General features: G+C 33.3%; 1 pseudogene; it reads right to left on the reverse strand.

Moving 5' to 3' along the window:
* Nucleotides 1–10,930: 10,930 nt before the first annotated feature.
* LOC125847246 (uncharacterized) lies at nt 10,931–19,114 on the reverse strand (annotated as a pseudogene).
* Between the last annotated feature and the right edge of the window lie 418 nt (nt 19,115–19,532).

The following is a 19,532-nucleotide window of genomic DNA, read 5'->3' on the forward strand; positions in this document are numbered from 1 at the left end:
TCATAAAGAGCTTAAGGTGCTTCACTTAGTTTCCATATATGTTTCCTTAGTAGTTTGTAAAAGAAAGTTAAAAAAAACACGTCCTTTAGTGGTTTAAACATACGAATTACATTTAAGAATTTTGGAAATCAACATATTATTTTAATATTCTTCAAAAAAAGATAATTAGCGAGTAAAGAGGACTGGTGTCAAATTCTTAATATTCCTCCATAATCTACAACACCTAACGAATAATAAGAATATATACACATGGACCTATAGTCAAGAGAATCGGCAAAATGACATATAGACGCCGAGTACCCTATATAACCGAACGAGTGAAATATCAATATAATAGTGTCAAAAAAATACTTCAACTGAAATCTTATTGCCTTTCACAGAAGGTCTTTCTAGCAATAGAATAGTAAAACAACATTTGATGATTTAAGTTTCTAAAATTTATGCTCAAAGAAAGTACAATGCTTAGCATTTACATACCTCGATTCTGGGTCTGGCGATATTAATATGGATTGTACCCTTTCCTTACAGTATGTAATCTCCAAACAACATAAACACCACCTAAAATGATACTCCTTCACCGTGAAGAATCCTTCAAATCACAACCAACGAGGAGGAAAGAAGTAACCCAATCTCTACAAACATTTTGAGGGTGAGACTACGTTGAAATCTTATATATCTTAGCTTGGATGGAAGGGAAACCCTTAGAGAGGATTAGGAATGTTTTTATGCTTATTTATGCGAAAATAATAAGATAAACGTAGCAAAATAAACTCTTATAAAGCTAAAACAAAATAGGGGCTATGGGCCCTACCTTCACGTGTCTGCTTGTAAAGTCTCACAAAAATATGAATATCTCTTCATTTTTAAGTCGTATGACTGAATAATTTAGTGCATTGGAAAATAGACTTGTAAACCTTCGATTTGGTATATTGGGGGGTCCTTCTAAAGCTCCATAGATTGGGAGAAAATCTCCGAGACATTTAACCCATATTTCAGAAAGTTTATCAAAGAAACTTACTCTAACTTTTGCCTACTTTTATTTCACAACATGCTTGACTTCAAAACTTAACTCACGATCATTGCACGACTATATTACCTTATAAAAACATCATTCTTAGCATATAACACACTTTTAGTCTTATCCCAAAGGTACTGGTTAATTTAAAACTTTCGAACAGGTGGGGTGTTACAAGAGGCATTCTTTAACTCGAACTTGTTTAAAGGAATCCTTGACCCATAACTTTAGTCTAATTCTTTGATCTTACCACCCCTTTGCAACCGTATTATCCCAGAGTGATAGACCAAGTCATATACACCTCATACACTCATTCCATGCTATGTATATTATGTGAAAGAACCACGGGGTCTCACATTCTCCCCTCTTAAGAACATTCATCCGCGAATGGATCCAAACATTTTCTTGGTTGCATTTCTTTGCTGCTACTATGTTATTTGCAAGGCTATATTTTTTCCAGTACCAAATCTTAAATCCAATTCTTGAAAATTTATGTTATAAAGCTTCATATAGCTACCCCGTGACAAGCCATGTAAATTGCATTTTAAAGTTATTTAAAATCCAATTAAGTTGGTGTACCTGAATAATTGTCAATTATTGAAATATAGCTCACCTTACATCATCAATAGTTGGGGGTACTTTTTCCTTATTTCCTCCTCGGCTTCTAATGCTATTTCTTCGACGTTGTTATTTCGCCATAACACTTTCACATAAACCACTTCTCTAGTCCAAATATTTCTTACTTGCCAATCCAACATAGCCATTAACACCTCAGCATAAGGCAAGTCTTTAGAGACACAAATATCCACAACATGCATAATCCGAGAAGAATTTCCAATGCACTTGTACTTCTTCTCATCTCTTCTTTCTTGGATTTAGGATTCAGGTGTTTGAATAATAGTTGGCGATCCCCGATGGACCTCGCCATTCATGTTTGGTAATTCACCAACTATCACCTATGCTCATCTTTTTGGCCTTCATTTTAGCTTAGTTGTTCTATCATTTTTGGCAAGTGTTTTTCATCTCGCCGACAAATTTTGGCAAATCGCCATTTGTCCCTTCTTCTTACCAACATGCCTTGAGCTTTTTAGTAGAAGAATCTGTCATATTCAATGAGGTCTGCAGTTTTGGCGAGTTGCCAAGTGCCTTTAGCGAGCATCAACTTCACATTTTCTTTATTTTTCTAGGTTTTTGGCCTCTTTTTGCATATATTCGTCATTGTCTTGTCTTAAGCCTTTATAGCTGTAAAACAACAATTAACCATCAAATATGGATATAAAATGGCATTGAGAACGTTATTTGTTGAACTAAAAGACCTCAAATGAGTTAAAATCTCTAACTCATCAGGGATTCAGGTCATGTGATATGGTAGTGCCCTTTATAGACTCACTCAAGGCTCCAACTTACTTATTAGACTACTCCAACTAGAGGATCAGTGCCTTCGACAAAAGGTCTAGGTAGAAGTTAGCTAGGTAGATGTGGCAGAGCTTCTGGTAGTGGTGCTACAGCTCACCAGTGCGGAGGTAGGGGTACTACTCAGACTTTAGGTGGTTGAGAGGGACATTTTTATGCATTCCCAAAAATCCATAGGTCGAGATTTCTAATGTTGTGATTACAAGTATCGTCCCATTTTGCCATCGACATACGTCTGTATTGTTTGATTTGGGGTCTACTCTCTCGTATGTGTCTACCTATTTTGTTGTTGGATTTGATATGATGTGTGATAACATACATATGCCTATTCTTATTTCTATACGGTGGGTGAGTCCTTATTGGTGGATCGAGCGTATCAATCTTGTATTTTTCTCTGGCTGGGTATGATACTTAGTAGACTTGATAATTCGGGGGATGGTAGACTTTGATATTATTTTAGGTATGAATTGGCTCGCTGCGTATCATGTTATTCTTGATTGTTGTGCTAAGATTGTGACTTTAGTCGTGCCTGGTGTCTCGAGAGTTGAGTGGAAGGGTGCCAGTTGTTCTTACCCTATCAAGGTTATCTCATTCTTTTGTGCTCAGAGATTAGTTGATCGAGGGTGTCTGCTTATTTTGCTTTTATCTAGGATACTAGTGTTGAGTCGACTCCCATGGATTTTGTTCTCATGATTTGAGAGTTTTTGGATGTTTTTCCTACTGATCTTCCAAGTGTTCCTCTGGATAGAGACATTGAATTTGCTATTGACTTAGAGTCGGGCACCAAGCCCATCTCTATTTCTCCTTATTGTATGGCGCCAATTTTGTTGAAGGAATTGAAGGATTTTGAGTAAGGGTTTCATTCACCCTAGTGTATCTCCATGGGGTGCTCCTATTTTGTTTGTGAGGAAAAAAATGGAACCATGAGGATGTGTGTTGACTACTAATAGTTGAATAAAGTGACAGTCAAGAACAATCATCATCTTCCTCGTATTGATGACTTATTTGATCAGGTTTATGGAGCATCTTTATTTTCTAACATTTATTTGAGTTTCGAATTTCATCAGTTGAAGATCAGGGCATTGGATGTCCCTAAAATAGATTTCTGAACTAATTATGGACACTATGAGCTTTTGTGATATCTTTCGATTTGACTAACTCCTCTACATCATTCATGGAGTTGATGAACGAGGTGTTTGACCTTATTTGGATTCTTTTGTGATAGTCTTATTGATGAGGAAGACCATGATCGACACTTAAGGTATAACACCTCATATTTGGAAAGAAGGAAAAGTGAAAAACTTTCTTAGCTTGTGTCTGTGTCTACGGACCCCATAGATAGACCGTAGGTCCTCTTACGGGCCGTAAGTGGGAACCGTAAGTGGAGGGGTGAATAAATTTTAAAAGTCAAGTTCCAGTACCCTTTTTACGGTTCACCAGGACGGTCTGTCATTCGATGTATGAGTCGTATGTAGGTCTCATGTGAGTCTTAGACTTGGTGAAATTTTGAGGGTCAAAGTTGGGACTTACAGTTAGAATGCATAGTCCGTAAGTGGATCTACAGACTTTACATGGGTTTCTTCGTTTGAAGGTCCAAATTTAAGTCTCCAAACCCCACCTACGATTGACCAGGACGGTCCGTAGTACGACCTACGGATCTTAGGTCTAATCCCTCAGTAAGGGCTCCACAGTTATTTTTAAGGGCTTTTTGGTCTTTTCCCTAATCGTTTTAACCCAATGCTACATCGTTTTAATCCTAATCCTAGACCATAAGTGTTTTAAGCCTAAAATCTAACTACTCTAAATCATTCTTCAAATTTTCCCAAATCCCTCTAAGTTCTTCTCCAATATTTCTCTCTTTAAAGCTTGAAAAAGAAGGCTAGGATTTCAAGATCAAGTCTCCAAATTCACCATTTATTGTGAGCTTTTGGCATCAAGGCATGGTAGTATTCACCTATGGAGTCCTTTCCTCCATAAGGTTCCTATATTCTCCAATTTTACAAGTTAGAATCTCCAATGGAAGTTAGGGTTTTATTCAATCTCATGAGTTCTTTTCAATTATTATCTAATTGATTGTTTTGTGTCTTTTCATGGATGAATTAAGATAATTGCTTGTTTTTAAGTTGAATTCACTTGAACCCATGCATGATCCATGATTTCTAGATTTTGATCATATAATGAAGCTTTTAAACTATGAAAGATGAATTTATGAAGATATGTATGTTTCTTTATGAAATTGATGAAAATGATTTTTAAGGTTGCTTTGAGAGTAAAGCATCGATGTTGTTGTTGTTATTGTGAAAGGATTTCTCACATACTACTCATAATATGATTGTGAAAGTATTTTCTTACATAAAGGATTTATAAGGTCGAAAGGTTTTCTCACCTAAGATGAATCAATATTAAAAGAGCTATTCTAATGAAATCTAGCTTGGATTGGCTACTTGATGTGTCCTTCCATGGATGATAAGACAAGCGACGATTACTCATGTCCCATAATGATAAGACAAGTAGAGATTACCCATGTCCCTTAATAATGAGACAAGTTAATATTAATGACTATTCCGTGGATTTATGCTTAACATCGAATGGACAAGTGGTGAATACACATGTCCCATAAACTATGTGCCACCATAGGTTGTCTTAGATTAACACTAGCTAGTGGATTCACCTAAGCTAGAAGTTCATGGTTCTTACCTTGGCAAGTAAGGACATCTCTTTTTTGTGTGGAATGGACACCGGATTCCATGTTATAACTCACATGGTCTATATGTCGGTTAAAGGTAAATCTCCCACAATAATGAACTAAGGTTACTTTCTAAAGGTATCTCAAATGTGTTTTAAAGATGTTTAGCTTGCATTGACCATGATTATGACTTATGTTTTCTAACATGTTATTTTATGATTTAGCTTGGTCATTGCACGTCATATAATGTCCCTTTTAGCATGATTTCATAACTCTTATGCATTGCTATCATACTTAGTATATTCCATGTACTAACGCATACTTTTGCCTACACTATTTAACTAATGTAGGATCCGACGCTTCCACTTCTCATACCAGTGTCTAGTGATCCCATATTAAAGATTGGTGAGTCCTCATGTTACAAGGATCGTGATTCTTGTATTGCTTTCAAGTCTTTCATTTCAGATATTGTATATGATGTATAGTTACATCCCAATCACTCATTTGATGTAATAGAAGGCTTTGAGACTTATGTTAGACTTTCGCTACTTTTGTCAAACTCTTTGATATGAAATGCTGCTTTTAAACTCTTTACTTACTTTATCTTGTATGATATATGTTAAGTGGCTTGTGTAGGGCTTCTCGGGGTCTTATATGCCATGTCACGTCTAGGGTGTACTTTAGGCCGTGACATAAGGATTGTGTTCCAGAGATTAATGTAAGAGATATTATATGTCAATTTCTCGAAGTGCGAGTTTTAGCTTGATTTTGTTGTATTTTTGGGACACGTGGTGTCCAAGGAGGGTATTCGAGTTGATCCAACCAAGATTTAGGCGATTAAGGGCTAGACGAAGTCTACTTCAGTTATCGAGATTCAGAGTTTTGTGAGACTAGCAGATTATTACGAGTGTTTGTTTAGAGTCTCCATTATTGCATTCCTTTTGACCAGATTGACTCGATAGAGGATGAGCTTCTAGTGGTCTTATGAGTGTGAGGAGAGCTTTGAAATCTTAAGACCTTATTGACTTTGTCTCCTATATTACTTTACCCGAGGAGGGTATGGACTTTACCGTTTATTGTGATGCTTCCAAATTCGGTTTGGGTGGTGTTTTGATGCAGAAGGGGAATGTGGTTGCACCCATGATAAAAACTACCCTACTAATGACTTGGAGTTGGTAACCATAGTCTTTATGCTTAAGTTATGGCGGCATTACCTGTATAGGGTACTTTGTGAGGTCTTCACAAATCATCGGAGTCTTCAGTACATATTTTCAGTCAAAGGAATCTGAACTTGAGGCAACAGAGATGGCTTGAGTTATTGAAGGACTATGGTATCATCTCTTAAGTAACTCCCTAATGTCCATTCGGTTCAAAGTTATTACACAACATGCCCCTTTCCTAGCCTAGGCCCAATTCACCTTTAGTTTGCTTGATATCATCTCTCTCTCTCTCTCTCTCTCTCTTTATATATATATATATATTGATAATAGAAGGGCATAGCCCGTGCTCAGCACGGGCCCAACATGCACGGTTTCGATTTTTTTCACTGTTTCAATTTTTTTTCACTGTAACAATACAACAGTACAAACAAACTAAACATGATGCCTACCTTGGTTAAAGTAGCATTAGCAAAACAATTCTTCTTCTTGTTTACATGAATCATTCTTGTAGTGGCAATTCTAATTGAATGAAACAGAGAACTTCTTTGCGTAGAAAGAAGTCCAAGAGATATACAATTGAGTTGCCTATTATACCCTACTTATCCATAGTTCGGAAAGTTCAAGTTTGCAAATACCATCCATAAGTCACCCTAGCTCTTCATATGATTATATGTCATGAGCACAATCCAACTCATTCTTATGAGAAGAATGATTCAAGTAAATCTGCAAAAAGAGAAGATCGAGTCAATTACGAATGTCAGAAAAATGCACAAATGAAAAACCCAGTAAATTACCAATATAAGCACGCACCGTCACATGCATGTCTTTTAAAAGAAAAAACTCTAGTTAAATTATTACAATGTAATAAGATTGAAGTTGTTGATCAACAAAATAAAGAAAAAATAAGTAACATTACCTAACAATCATTGATTTCAGATTTGGTCCCAAAAACTGAAAATTGTTTTATCAGATTTATAGCAACATGGTAGTACTTCATATATCTTAAGATACAAAATCTCCAACACTTTCAGTTCAATATTCCATGTATGACAACACAACATGTGCATACATGAAGCAGAAATAAATAGATGCTTTCCACCGAGTTTTTAATTTATCTACAATTGCTTTATTGACTCTGTAAACTTTTCCCCATTGTTCCTTTCATTGGGTCAGTGATTTTTTATATTTATCATCAACATTTGATCAAGGTCAGTGATTTTTTATATTTCAAATTTGTTATGTTGCACTTAAATTATAGCTCCTTCCAACTTTTTCTTTATGCTAGCACAATAGTCTTGTAAAGTGTAAAGCATTGCATTACTAACCATCATGGTCAAAGAACTATTATTTGTGATCAAGCTGATTTTGCGCACACACGACTATGTAAGGATCTATGAAAGACGTGAAAAATCTGTTAAAAGCAAATGCGCTAAATTATTAATACCAAATGCATGTTACAATAACATTTACATTCAATATCTATTCAAAGCAGCGCAAAAGATAATCACATTGAGAGCAACTTACTTAAAATGCTTTCCGAACCATTCCAACATTTCTTAATTAGCCTCGTCAGCTAATTTCATACCCATTAATATGTATCTCTCTCTTTACCAATTTTGAAAAGTAAAATTTGATGAGTATTGTAATGTCACAAGGTGGACACCATGTAAATACTCCCATTTTTCTACTCACAGAGACAAAGTAAATTGGTTCAAGTTGCACTTGTTTTCAGTACGAAAAAGAATTAGAAAGAAGAAAAGATTTCAAGGACAAAGCAGATAACCCATTGAGAATTACATATTCTTCAGCAAAGAAGTGTTGCCTATCTCCATAGTACCTGAAAGAAAAAAAATGATAATCATGTTATAGATTGGTAGGAGTGCTGAATTAGAATGTATTTTGAAATAGAAATTGTTTATCTACTCTATCCGAGGAAGGCTCATATCTTCTAATACTTTTGCAATTAAGCTTGTCGTCTTTAATTCATTTTTTGCGAAGTAATCATTGATTGAGTTTCTCTCAGTGTCAATGCACTAAACGAAACAACTATTACATATATTGCAAAAAGTGAACTGTTGTCCACTCTAGAGCTTTAAAAGACACAAACCGAGCAAGTTTCCGCACTACCTAATCTAAGCAAAAATAGTGCAAATATAAAACTATATAGACCTTACTCTTATCAGCTAAATAACATGACGACAAGGCAGAACATTAAATGATCTATTTTTTTGAATTAAGAACATCGAATCAAGTGCTTTCAAATGGACATCAAAACATGCAAAGATTGCTTGATGTATGAACTGTGTGATATGATATAACTGCTCTAAATTACTCATATTTCGAAATCATAGAGTCTCCAAAAAAAAAAAGTCTTTTGCAGCTGAATTTGGAATCTTTTTGCATTGATTTCTCCTCTCATGTCATGTAATCACATAGTACTTTTCTTATATAGGACAAAGATTACTCCTTTTTCTTTTTTACCTTTAGTTTCTTGAGAAATTCACTTAGGCTTATTAGTTGTTAAAAGGGTCTCATCAATTGTCTCTTCTTTACCAGCATATACTGTTATAGAATATTGCTAATTTCAGTTGTATATAGTGGGTCAGATAGCACAATAATGCATATAAAGTTTTGTTCTTGAAAATATTCTTGTTGTGTTAAGCAAACATGAATGTTATGTGGGGTTGATTTTATTGAAGGTTTAAAGAAAGGTGTGAAAATTATTCTAGTGTAATTAGAAAGGATGTCAAGAAAGGGGACCAGGAGGGTAAAAGTAGTTGTGATGTTGCTGAGAAAGTTATGGTGGTTGTTAATGCATCAAAAAAGATACCTAAGAATGCTATTGTGTGGGCTCTGACTCATGTTGTTCAACCTGGAGATTACATTACCCTTCCTGTGGTGGTTCCTTCACAAAGTTCTGGTATAACATTTATCTAACTTGGTTCCATTTCTTTCGGCATCTCACTAAAATGTTGTATTATATTCAAGTATATGTCAACTACATTTATAGAAAGCAAAAAGCCTACGAAAAGAGAACTTTTGATTATTATCATGGATTTTATACAGAAATTGATATTTGGTATTCTTACTTGCTTTGAGATTAGGTACTTATTAGAGTGCAAGCTAGGGTGGACACCCATTATGAAAAATTAAAGAAGGTACTTAAGAGTGTTTCCTGATTGAAACAAAATTTCTCTGAATTGAACAGAAATCTTGGTTTATTGATTATTCTGCTCTTCTTTACTGATTGACACCCTTATGTCATCTTATGGATGTTGAATATATTCCTCGTGGATTTTTTCGACAGTCTATTACTTGTAGCTATTTTCAAGCTAAGCTGATTTTGGCTCTTGTAAGAATGGGAAAGATAGTCGGTCCTTCAAGGAGGATTTACTTCTCAAGCCACTGACTTCTAATTATTAGTCTATTGAAGCTATAGATAATATCTATGTTCAGAGTAGAGACTTAGAATACATAAACCACAAACCAAGCTCACTTTTATCAGCTAAGTTTGAAGATGATATCTGGCTGATATATGAACTGTCACATAGTTGCTCTAAAATAATCAAATTTCAAAATTACAAGGGCCAATGAAATCACAGTAACCCAGACGATGACATCAAGCTGTCCACGAATATAATATAGATAAAAAACCTCAAAAAAAAATTCATACTGCTCTAAAATAATCACATTTCAAAAATCACAGAGAGCCATAACACTACGTACAGTATCATAGAAGATCACTTTAAGCCATCCACAAAGACAATAAAGATAAAAAAACCTTCAAATAGAAACTCATTTGCGCTATAAAATAATCAAATATCAAAATTATAGAGAGCGACGACACTACAGTATCCTAAAAGACCACGTTAAGCTATCCACGAAGACAACACATATAAACAACCTAAAAAAAACTCAGGCTGCTCTATAATAATCAAATTACAAAACCGCGAAGAGTGATGGCTATACAATATCCTAGACGATCAAGTTAAGCTATCCACAAATACAATAAAAATCCTCAGATTGCTCTAAATAATTAAATTTCAAAATCGCATAGATCGATGACACCACAGTACTCTAGAAGATCACATAAAGATATCTACGAAGACAATAAAAAAAACTAAGATTTCTCTAAAATAATCAAATTTAAAAATCACAAAAAGTGTGAAACTACAGTATATTAGATGATGACGTTAAAAAATACACAAAGAGAATACAAAAAAAACTCTCTTGAGACATACATCGGAAGAATTGCTTATGTATTCACGGAGAAGACATCCTTGTGGTTGTAGAAAGTGTTGATAACAAACGTCTCTCTTTCCGCCATTTTTTGGTAGATCTAAAGAGTTGTTGCTACTACGAAAAAAGAATCTCAGGCGAAGTGAAACATAAAGGGACTCGAAAGTAAGAGGGGGTTTACAGGCAGTTTTTAGTGACTTCATATTGAGAAAAACTTACTTGAAATGCTTTCTAAATCATCTCAACATGCCTTGTTATAGCCTCATCAGCTAATTTTACACCCATTCACACGTAACTCTCTCTTTAACAATTCCCAAAAATAAATTTGATGAGTGACTGTGAAGCTACGAACCAGAGACCATATAGTACTCCAATTTTCCTACTCCCAGAGATGAAAAAAGTCAGTTCAAATTGCACCTATTTACAAAACAAAATAAAATTAGAAAGAAGAAAAGATTTCAAAGACACAAGCAGATAATCCATTGAGAATTACATATTCGTGAGAAATTATGAATTAGAATCCTACAAAACTTGATACTCCAAGCAAAGTAGTGTTTCCTATAAGGAGTGCTAACAATACTTCTGCAGAAATCTAAGTTGCGCAGACACTTCACTTTCAATGCCACATCCGTGTCGAATTCCTCAAATATACACTACTTTTAAAGAACTTGACATGCATCTATTGACATTTTTGAAGAATCCGAACAACACAGGTGAAAATTGAATGAAAAGATAAGTCTCAGGAAAACGTACAGACTCACTCCTGTAGCACATCTAAAGATTAAAAGTAATCAAGTAGTTCGTCAAAGAGTAGAGCAAGATGCAGATCAATTTAGGAGCCAAACTATTTGAGTCATCAATAAATTATGCCCAGGAAGCTTCAAACTAAAGTAGTTAAGAATGTAAATTTTAAACTTAAAAAGGCGGATAGCAAGCGAGTATAAGAAACATAAAATTCGTGTTCCATTTCTAATTTTTGCATGTTTTCTGTAGTGGTAATTTACCAGTAGTAAAAATCAAAAGAAAATAGATAATGTAATTTTGGAATTACATCTTGAAAACACCAAATGAGATAGGGTTGAGGCATTGAGCTGTTTTTCTATGGAAAACTCAAAAGAGAGTCTAAAATTTGCAAGATTTTGTGCCAAAAACTCTATGAATCTCTAAGAAATTAACCATCTCTAGTTGGCTAAAGATTGTGCAGATTGAGCAACCATTAATTGAATGTAGTAATTGTTGAAATGATACCTCTTTATTTATAATCAACAAATTTGAAAATTTCAATTCATCATTTTCTTTAAAGTTATCACATATCTATTGGGACAAAATTTCAACACCAACGAAAAATCAAAACTGTGAAGGTGAAGAGAATTGTTGAATTAATCCTCTTAAAATTGCCACTGAAGAGAGGGCTTTGCCTCGGATGGTAAAATACAGTACACATATTTTATGAGAAAAATATATGTGTTCAACAATAGTACAGACGTGTGTTTGTAGGAGAGGGGCAAGTCTGTATTTATCCAATTTTATAGTATAATTTCAATAACATTATGTACAATTATTTAATGTTGTGTATATATATATATATATATAGAATATTTGTGCAAGTTTTTCTAAATGTCTGTTATGGTATCATTGAGAAGTTTAGAAGTGTCTCGTTAAGGATTGATGATTGACTTGGTGAAATAGTGGTTATTCCTCAATTATATAATTTCTATATCATGATAATTTATGAATATTTCATTCATGTATCATTGAATGACTTAGGAAAACATTTATGATACCATCACAATATGTATACACTATGATGATATCATTCAATGTTTGTGCAATTTTTTGTTATGCAATATATTGTTATGTATCATTGAGGATTTGAGAAGTCCCTCATTAAGTATTGATAATTGACATGGTGAAACAATTGTTGTTCCTTAATTATACCATTTTCATATCATGATAAATATATGAATATACTATGATGTATCATTCATGTATCATTAAATAACTTAGGAAAACCTTTTTGATACAAGTTCAACTTCCATGATGATGTAGGAGAATCACAATTTTCTCCATTAATAGAATGTTGTGATATCGGGTGTTGATTTGAATTGGAGAAGAAAGAGTACTGGAGAAAAATGAGAACTTAGAGAAAGAGAACTAGAGATGAAGAAGAATGAGAACTGACAAATATGAGAATTTGGGAAGGGATTGTAATTGGGTATTTTTCTGTAATTATTTTATTTGTATGAGGTATGGACTTAGTTTTTCCAAAAGATAAATACACATAAAAGTGATAGAGAGGTGCCACATCACATTGTCTATGTTTCTCATATATATATATATATATATATATATATATATATATAATATACTCCCTCTGTCTCTAGTTACTTGTCCACTTTTGAATTAACATACCTATTAAGAAAAATAATTATTGACATAGTGAGTTTACCATTTTACCCCTATTAATTATGAAGTGGATAAATTAAAAACTTAAGATTTTCAAGAAGTTGTACCTTTTTCAAAGTAATTAATTGAGGGTATAATAGGTAACTTTTTTTTTTATCTTTTCTTGATTTGCTAAAATGGATAAGATAACTAAAAATGAAAAGAGTAGACAATTAATTAGGAAGAGAAAGAGTATATGAATTTGTTAACATAATTAAATATTATTGATTATATTAAAGGGAAAATAAATGTATTTAATGATTTGATTTAATTTTTGGTTTGGATGAGTTTTCGATTGAGCCAAGGAACATCTATTCTCTTTCCTGGGGCTTTGAATTAAAGGTGACATTAAGGTGTCAAAATAAAAGGGGCGGTGACATAAGTCTTAATTATTGAGTGTAGGTAATAATTATGTGATTAATGATTAAGGATTGTGGAGTTGCCCTCAAGTTTATAAGTTGGTAGTTTGGTCTATTGAATTAAATGAGGGGTAAAATGGTAAATGACTAAAACCTAATTTAACCAATTTTGGTGGGAACCAAAACTAGAGGGAGCCACCAGCGAGCTGTACCAAAAGGGAAATAAAAGATTTTTTCCCCTGCCTCCCGCCGTATTCCTCTTCTTCTTCTTCTGCTTCGTTCTTGCTTACTTGCTTGCCTTTCTTCCCGTTCTCTTCATCATCTTCTTCTTCTTCTTTTCGTACATTATTGGTCTTGGCTGCTAGTCCTTGAGCTTTCTTCTTCTTCTTCTTCTTTTCTTCTTCTTGAATCAGATTTAGCTAATCTAATCAGTGGCCCAGATTTCGTTCTGTATCAATTGAAATTACTTCATAAGTGATTGGGGTCACATACCATTGTTTTGGTAAGTAAAATTAATAGTTCTTTGAAATCATTCAGCATCATCTGGGTACCTGTAATTTTTTCAATAATTTGCATTCGCATTTCTAACAGATGGCTATATATATGTTGTAACAGTTGACTATTGGAACAAACTATAGCAATATGTAGCAACAAAAAGGTTATTTCAATCGCAACAGAATAGACATATGTTGCAACATATAACTTAGACATGTAGCGACATATGACTTACATGTCGCAACAGAATAGTCATATGTTGCAACATATGACTTATACATTTTGTCACAACATGTGATTTATGTTTCGCAACAAAATAATTATATGTAGCAACATATGACTTACATTTCGCAACAGAATAGCCATATGTTACGGCATATAACTTACACATGTTGCCACATGTGATTTATTTGTCACAACATAACAGTTATATGTAGCAACATATGACGTACATCTCGTAACAGAATAGCCATATGTAGCAACATATGACTTACACATGTTGCCACATGTGATTTATTTGTCACAACATAACATTTATATGTAGCAACATATGACTTACATCTCACCACAGAATAGTCATATGTTGCTACATATGACTTACACATTTCTTCATTAGTACTAATTGTTTTTTTAATTAATTTCTTCAGGTACAATAAATGGAGGGATTATTTGTAGGTATTGATTGTTGTGGTGAATGGATCGAGAAGAAAAATCGATACATTTGACGTTGAAAGAATGGTAAGAAACGGGGAGGGTCAGTAGGGATGACTATCCAAAGAAATATTTTGTGTGATGATTTTATTTGGAAGGGTGCCAGAACCTCATTTGTTGGGAGAAAGACCAATTTGTTTCACTGTTCATCAATCCTATCACTTTCGTTGTGAATTATGTAGTTGTGATTTAGAAATAGATGAAGTAGTTAAATTTCTATATTAATTAATTTTTCATGTGTGTCAACATATATACATTTCTTGCAAACTCATGGGAAAATGGTAACCTTTTTGTGTTTTATACCGAGTTTTGAATTTATTCTTTATAAAATGTTTAATTTAAAAAAAAATTGACATTTTGCCATTGCTAAATCTCTCAATTTATCGATTAACCCATCCTTGAAGTGACATATGTGACAACATATGCACGTTCTATTGGAAAAATTGCAACAGACATGTCATATGTGGCAACGTATGTATATCATAAAATTGTCATTTAGAGGTTAATTCAATTAAATTGTCACCTAATTCAACATGTAACACTAATATATAGTCCTACAACATGTCTAAGTACAAAATTATAGTTTAATACAACAACCTTCATCATTTCTATCAATTATTTTTACAAAGACTATCATACCACCAGTTCATCATACAATGACCAAGTAATTCCATATGATAGTTATATATAACACCCTTGTAAATCATTGTTCCAAGTGTTATAAGATATTTTTATTGCTTAATTATGGTCCAAGGTACTAAAATTTGATTCAATTTGACATTTTTCCATTCATAAATTGCTCAATTTATCGATTAACCCATCCTTGAAGTGACATATGTGGCAACATATGCATCTTTTGTTGGAAAAAATTGCAATAGACATGTCATATGTGGCAACATATGTATATCCTAAAATGTGTTGTTTTGGGTTAATTCAATTAAATTGTCACCTAATTCAACATGTAACACTAATATATAGTCCTACAACATGTCTAAGCAAAATTATGGTCTAATACAACAACCTTCATCAATTCTATCAATTATTTTTACAAAGACTATCATACCACTAGTTCATCATACAATGACCAAGTAACTCCATTTGATAGTTATATAACACCCTTGTAAATCGCTGTTCCAAGTGTTATAACATATTTTTATTGCTTAATTATGGTCCAAAGTACTAAAATTTGGTCCAATTTGACTTTTTTCCATTTCTAAATCGCTCAATTTATCGATTAACTCATCCTCGAAGTAATATATGTGGCAACATATGCACGTTTTGTTGGAAAAAATTACAACAGACATGTCATATGTGGCAACATATGTATATCCTAAAATGTGTTTTTTTGGGTTAATTCAATTAAATTGTCACATAATTCAACATGTAACACTAATATATAGTCATACAACATGTCTAAGTACAAAATTATGGTCTAATACAACAACCTTCACCAATTCTATCAATTATTTTTACAAAGACTATCATACCACTAGTTCATCGTACAATGACCAAGTTACTCCATATGATAGTTAATTATATAACACCCTTGTAAATCGTTGTTCCAAGTGTTAAAGCATATTTTTATTGCTTAATTATGATCCAATGTACTAAAATTTGGTCTAATTTGACATTTTTCCATTTCTAAATCGCTCAATTTATCGATTAACCTATCCTTGAAGTGACATATGTGACAACATATGCACGTTCTGTTGGAAAAATTGCAACAGACATGTCATATCTGGCAACATATATATATCCTAAAATGTGCTTTTTGGGATTAATTCAATTAAATTGTCACATAATTCAACATGTAACCCTAATATATAGTCCTACAACATGTCTAAGTACAAAATTATGGTCTAATACAACAACCTTCATTAATTCTATCAATTATTTTTACAAAAACTATTATACCACGAGTTCATCATACAATGACCAAGTAACCCCATATGATAATTATATAACACCCTTGTAAATCGTTGTTCCAAGTGTTATTACATATTTTATTGCTTAATTATGGTCCAATGTACTAAAATTTGGTCCAATTTGATATGTTTCCATTCCTAAATCGCTCAATTTATCGATTAACCCATCCTTGAAGCGTCATCTGTGGCAACATATGCACGTTCTATTGGAAAAATTGCAACAATCATGTCATATGTGGCAACATATGTATATTCTAAAATGTATTTTTTGGGGTTAAGCTTTTTGAAATCATATAATATTTCAAAAGGAATAACAACTTAACCATCCTACAAACAAATAAGTGATAAAACCATTAAAAACGTCCTGATTTAATACCAGTAAGTATTTCAAAACCCCTAATTAAATTTTACTTGAGAAGATTTCAATGATAAACTAGAAATGATGAGAGCAATGACGCCTTGTTGTAGAAGAGGATCGCAACAGCTTACCACTGATGTTGTAGAAAATATCGCAACAATTTGATTTGTGAAGGAATAATGGAATGAGAGAAAGGAAAGAAGATAAAAGAAAATGGAAATTAGTAAAAATAAATTAAATTTGGAATATGAAACGAAACGACCTTTTATAGAGGAGATGAGAAAGAGAAGAGAGAGGGAAAATGCAGGGACGATTGTTTTAAACCTTTTTAATTTTGTTTTTGAATTTTGACAATTCAAAGTGTGACATATGTTGCCACATATATCCTTTCCATGCAGATAATTTTGTGGTGTTTTTTACAACAGAGGTTATATATGTTGCCACAAACACCACATTTCTTTCTTTCCATCATAATTGACATTTGTTACAACAAAGTAAAAATAAATAAATAATCATTAATATTAATAATATTAACAAAAAAGAATAATTGGTGACAATATAATGTTGCCACATATCTCTTTTCTGTGACATATGTTCCCACATATCTTCTTTCTGTGACATATGTTGCCATATATATCCTTTCTGTTGGGGCACATGCAGATAATTCTGTGGTGTTTTTTACAACAGAGGTTATATATGTTGCCACAGACACCACATTTCTTCCTTTCCATCATAATTGTCATTTGTTCTAACAAAATAAAAATAATAATAATAATCATTAATATTAATATTATCAGCAAAAATTAACACTTCACCAATTGTTTTATACAACTTATCAACAAAAAGGTAATTCACAATGGTATACATAACCATCAATCTAATCAATGGTGGTAACCACAACATTTTCATCGAACTTTACTTTTTTAGGTCTAGGCCTTTGTGGGTCTTCATTGTTACTAACATAGCCACTTCAACCCTTTAGAATCCCATAATTCCATCGGAGTAAAACATATCTCATGCGAAGGATTTCAGAACTAATTCCATCAAATGGTACTTGTAGTCCATCACTCAAAAACTCAGCGTATGCCGCAATAAAAGTCCACAATCTCTACATGGTATATCATCAATTAGAAAATATAATAAACCTATTAACACCACATTTCAATAGGGGTAAGACAAAGAAATAATGTGATACTTACAGACTATTGCTTGCTTGTTGGGCAATACCAGTAACATGTATGACTTTTAATGGGTGAGATTTGTTCTTGGTAAGTTTTAAGAACTGACCAGTTGGTTCGGTCTTCTTGATTAAAAAATCCGATGGATTCAAGGTACTTTGGCAACAATGTAGACAACTTTTGAATCTCGGAGCACAATTTTCTGTTAGTCCTAGATGAGGACATCGAATCATACACCTTTATGCACCATTCCTTCAATACAACGACTACCAAGAACCAATGAAACTCCCTATTACAATTTACAGGGACATAAACCTCATCTGTGAGGTGCCAAGGCAGTCCACCAGGTATACCAAACCCTTTGCTAGTGCCAAGATTTTATTCTCATATTCAGGAACAACACTGGCATTGTCAATGTATGTTTTGAAAAAAACAATTAGTAGTAGTATATCGATATTTAGAATGACTCTGTTGCTTCGACTTCTTTCGCAAATAGTAGAAAATGACATCCACATGTTGCATAGATGCATCAACAAGTGTATTTCTGTATCAATTTATTTGTATGTATTCATATCTTAATCAAAAGATAAAAGTGGGCATGGATTTACCTCATCAGTTTAGCACTTATTGGGTTGAGACATTACGTAGAACCATTCCTTCTTCTTTGGAAATGCAACTACAAAATCAAGTTGTTTGAACTCAAGATCCGAGCAATTGGCTAAGTAGTGATCAACCTTCTCTCTTCTGCAATTGTGTAATCATTATAAAAAATTATTTAGTGGACAACAAGAAGAAATACTAATAATAGTTGAACGATTTTACTTTTTTGCATGATGCTTGTAAAGACCCTCGTTTATCCATTGCGAGAAAGATGAAATTAGTTCAGTTGGACCCTCGCCGTCAATGTTTAAACCTTCAAATGGATATTGTTGCTTCACATCACAACTGACGACTTTGACTTTCTTCTCTTTCTCTTTCGCTTTCTTTTTCACTTTCTCCTTCTCCTTCGTCTTCTTTTGCTCTTTCTCCTTCTCCTCCTCCTCCTCCTCATTCTCTTTCTTCTTCTTCTCCTTCTCCTTCTCCTTCTCCTTGCCTTTTGGGTTTGAGTGTGATATTAGAGCAGTATTCATTGATTTTTTTCTTTCACTAATTATTGATAGTGATTGGAAAATAGATTTTTTTCAATCTCCTACACTTCAAAGGTTGTGAAATCTTTTTTGGATGTATGAACATCAATATTATAAGTCATTTCCTTAAAAATATCAGTGAGTTCTTTAACATGACTAATAAAATAATCATGTTGCTGCTCACATTCTTCGCATAGAGAAAAAGTGCATTTGATGTTAGAAGAGGAAGCAACACCAATAAAAGATTGAGTTGTTGTCATGGATGAAGCTTCTTGTATCATTTCATCTACAAGGTAAATAAAAAAAGGTTGAGAGTTTACAATTGATTATAAAATAATAATGGGTAGCAATTTATACTTATGTTGACACATGGATATTTTGTTATCACATATGTACCTTTTGTTGCCACGAATGAATCTTC

Source organism: Solanum stenotomum, chromosome 12 (genome assembly GCF_019186545.1).
Source record: "Solanum stenotomum isolate F172 chromosome 12, ASM1918654v1, whole genome shotgun sequence".
Lineage (NCBI taxonomy): Eukaryota > Viridiplantae > Streptophyta > Magnoliopsida > Solanales > Solanaceae > Solanum > Solanum stenotomum.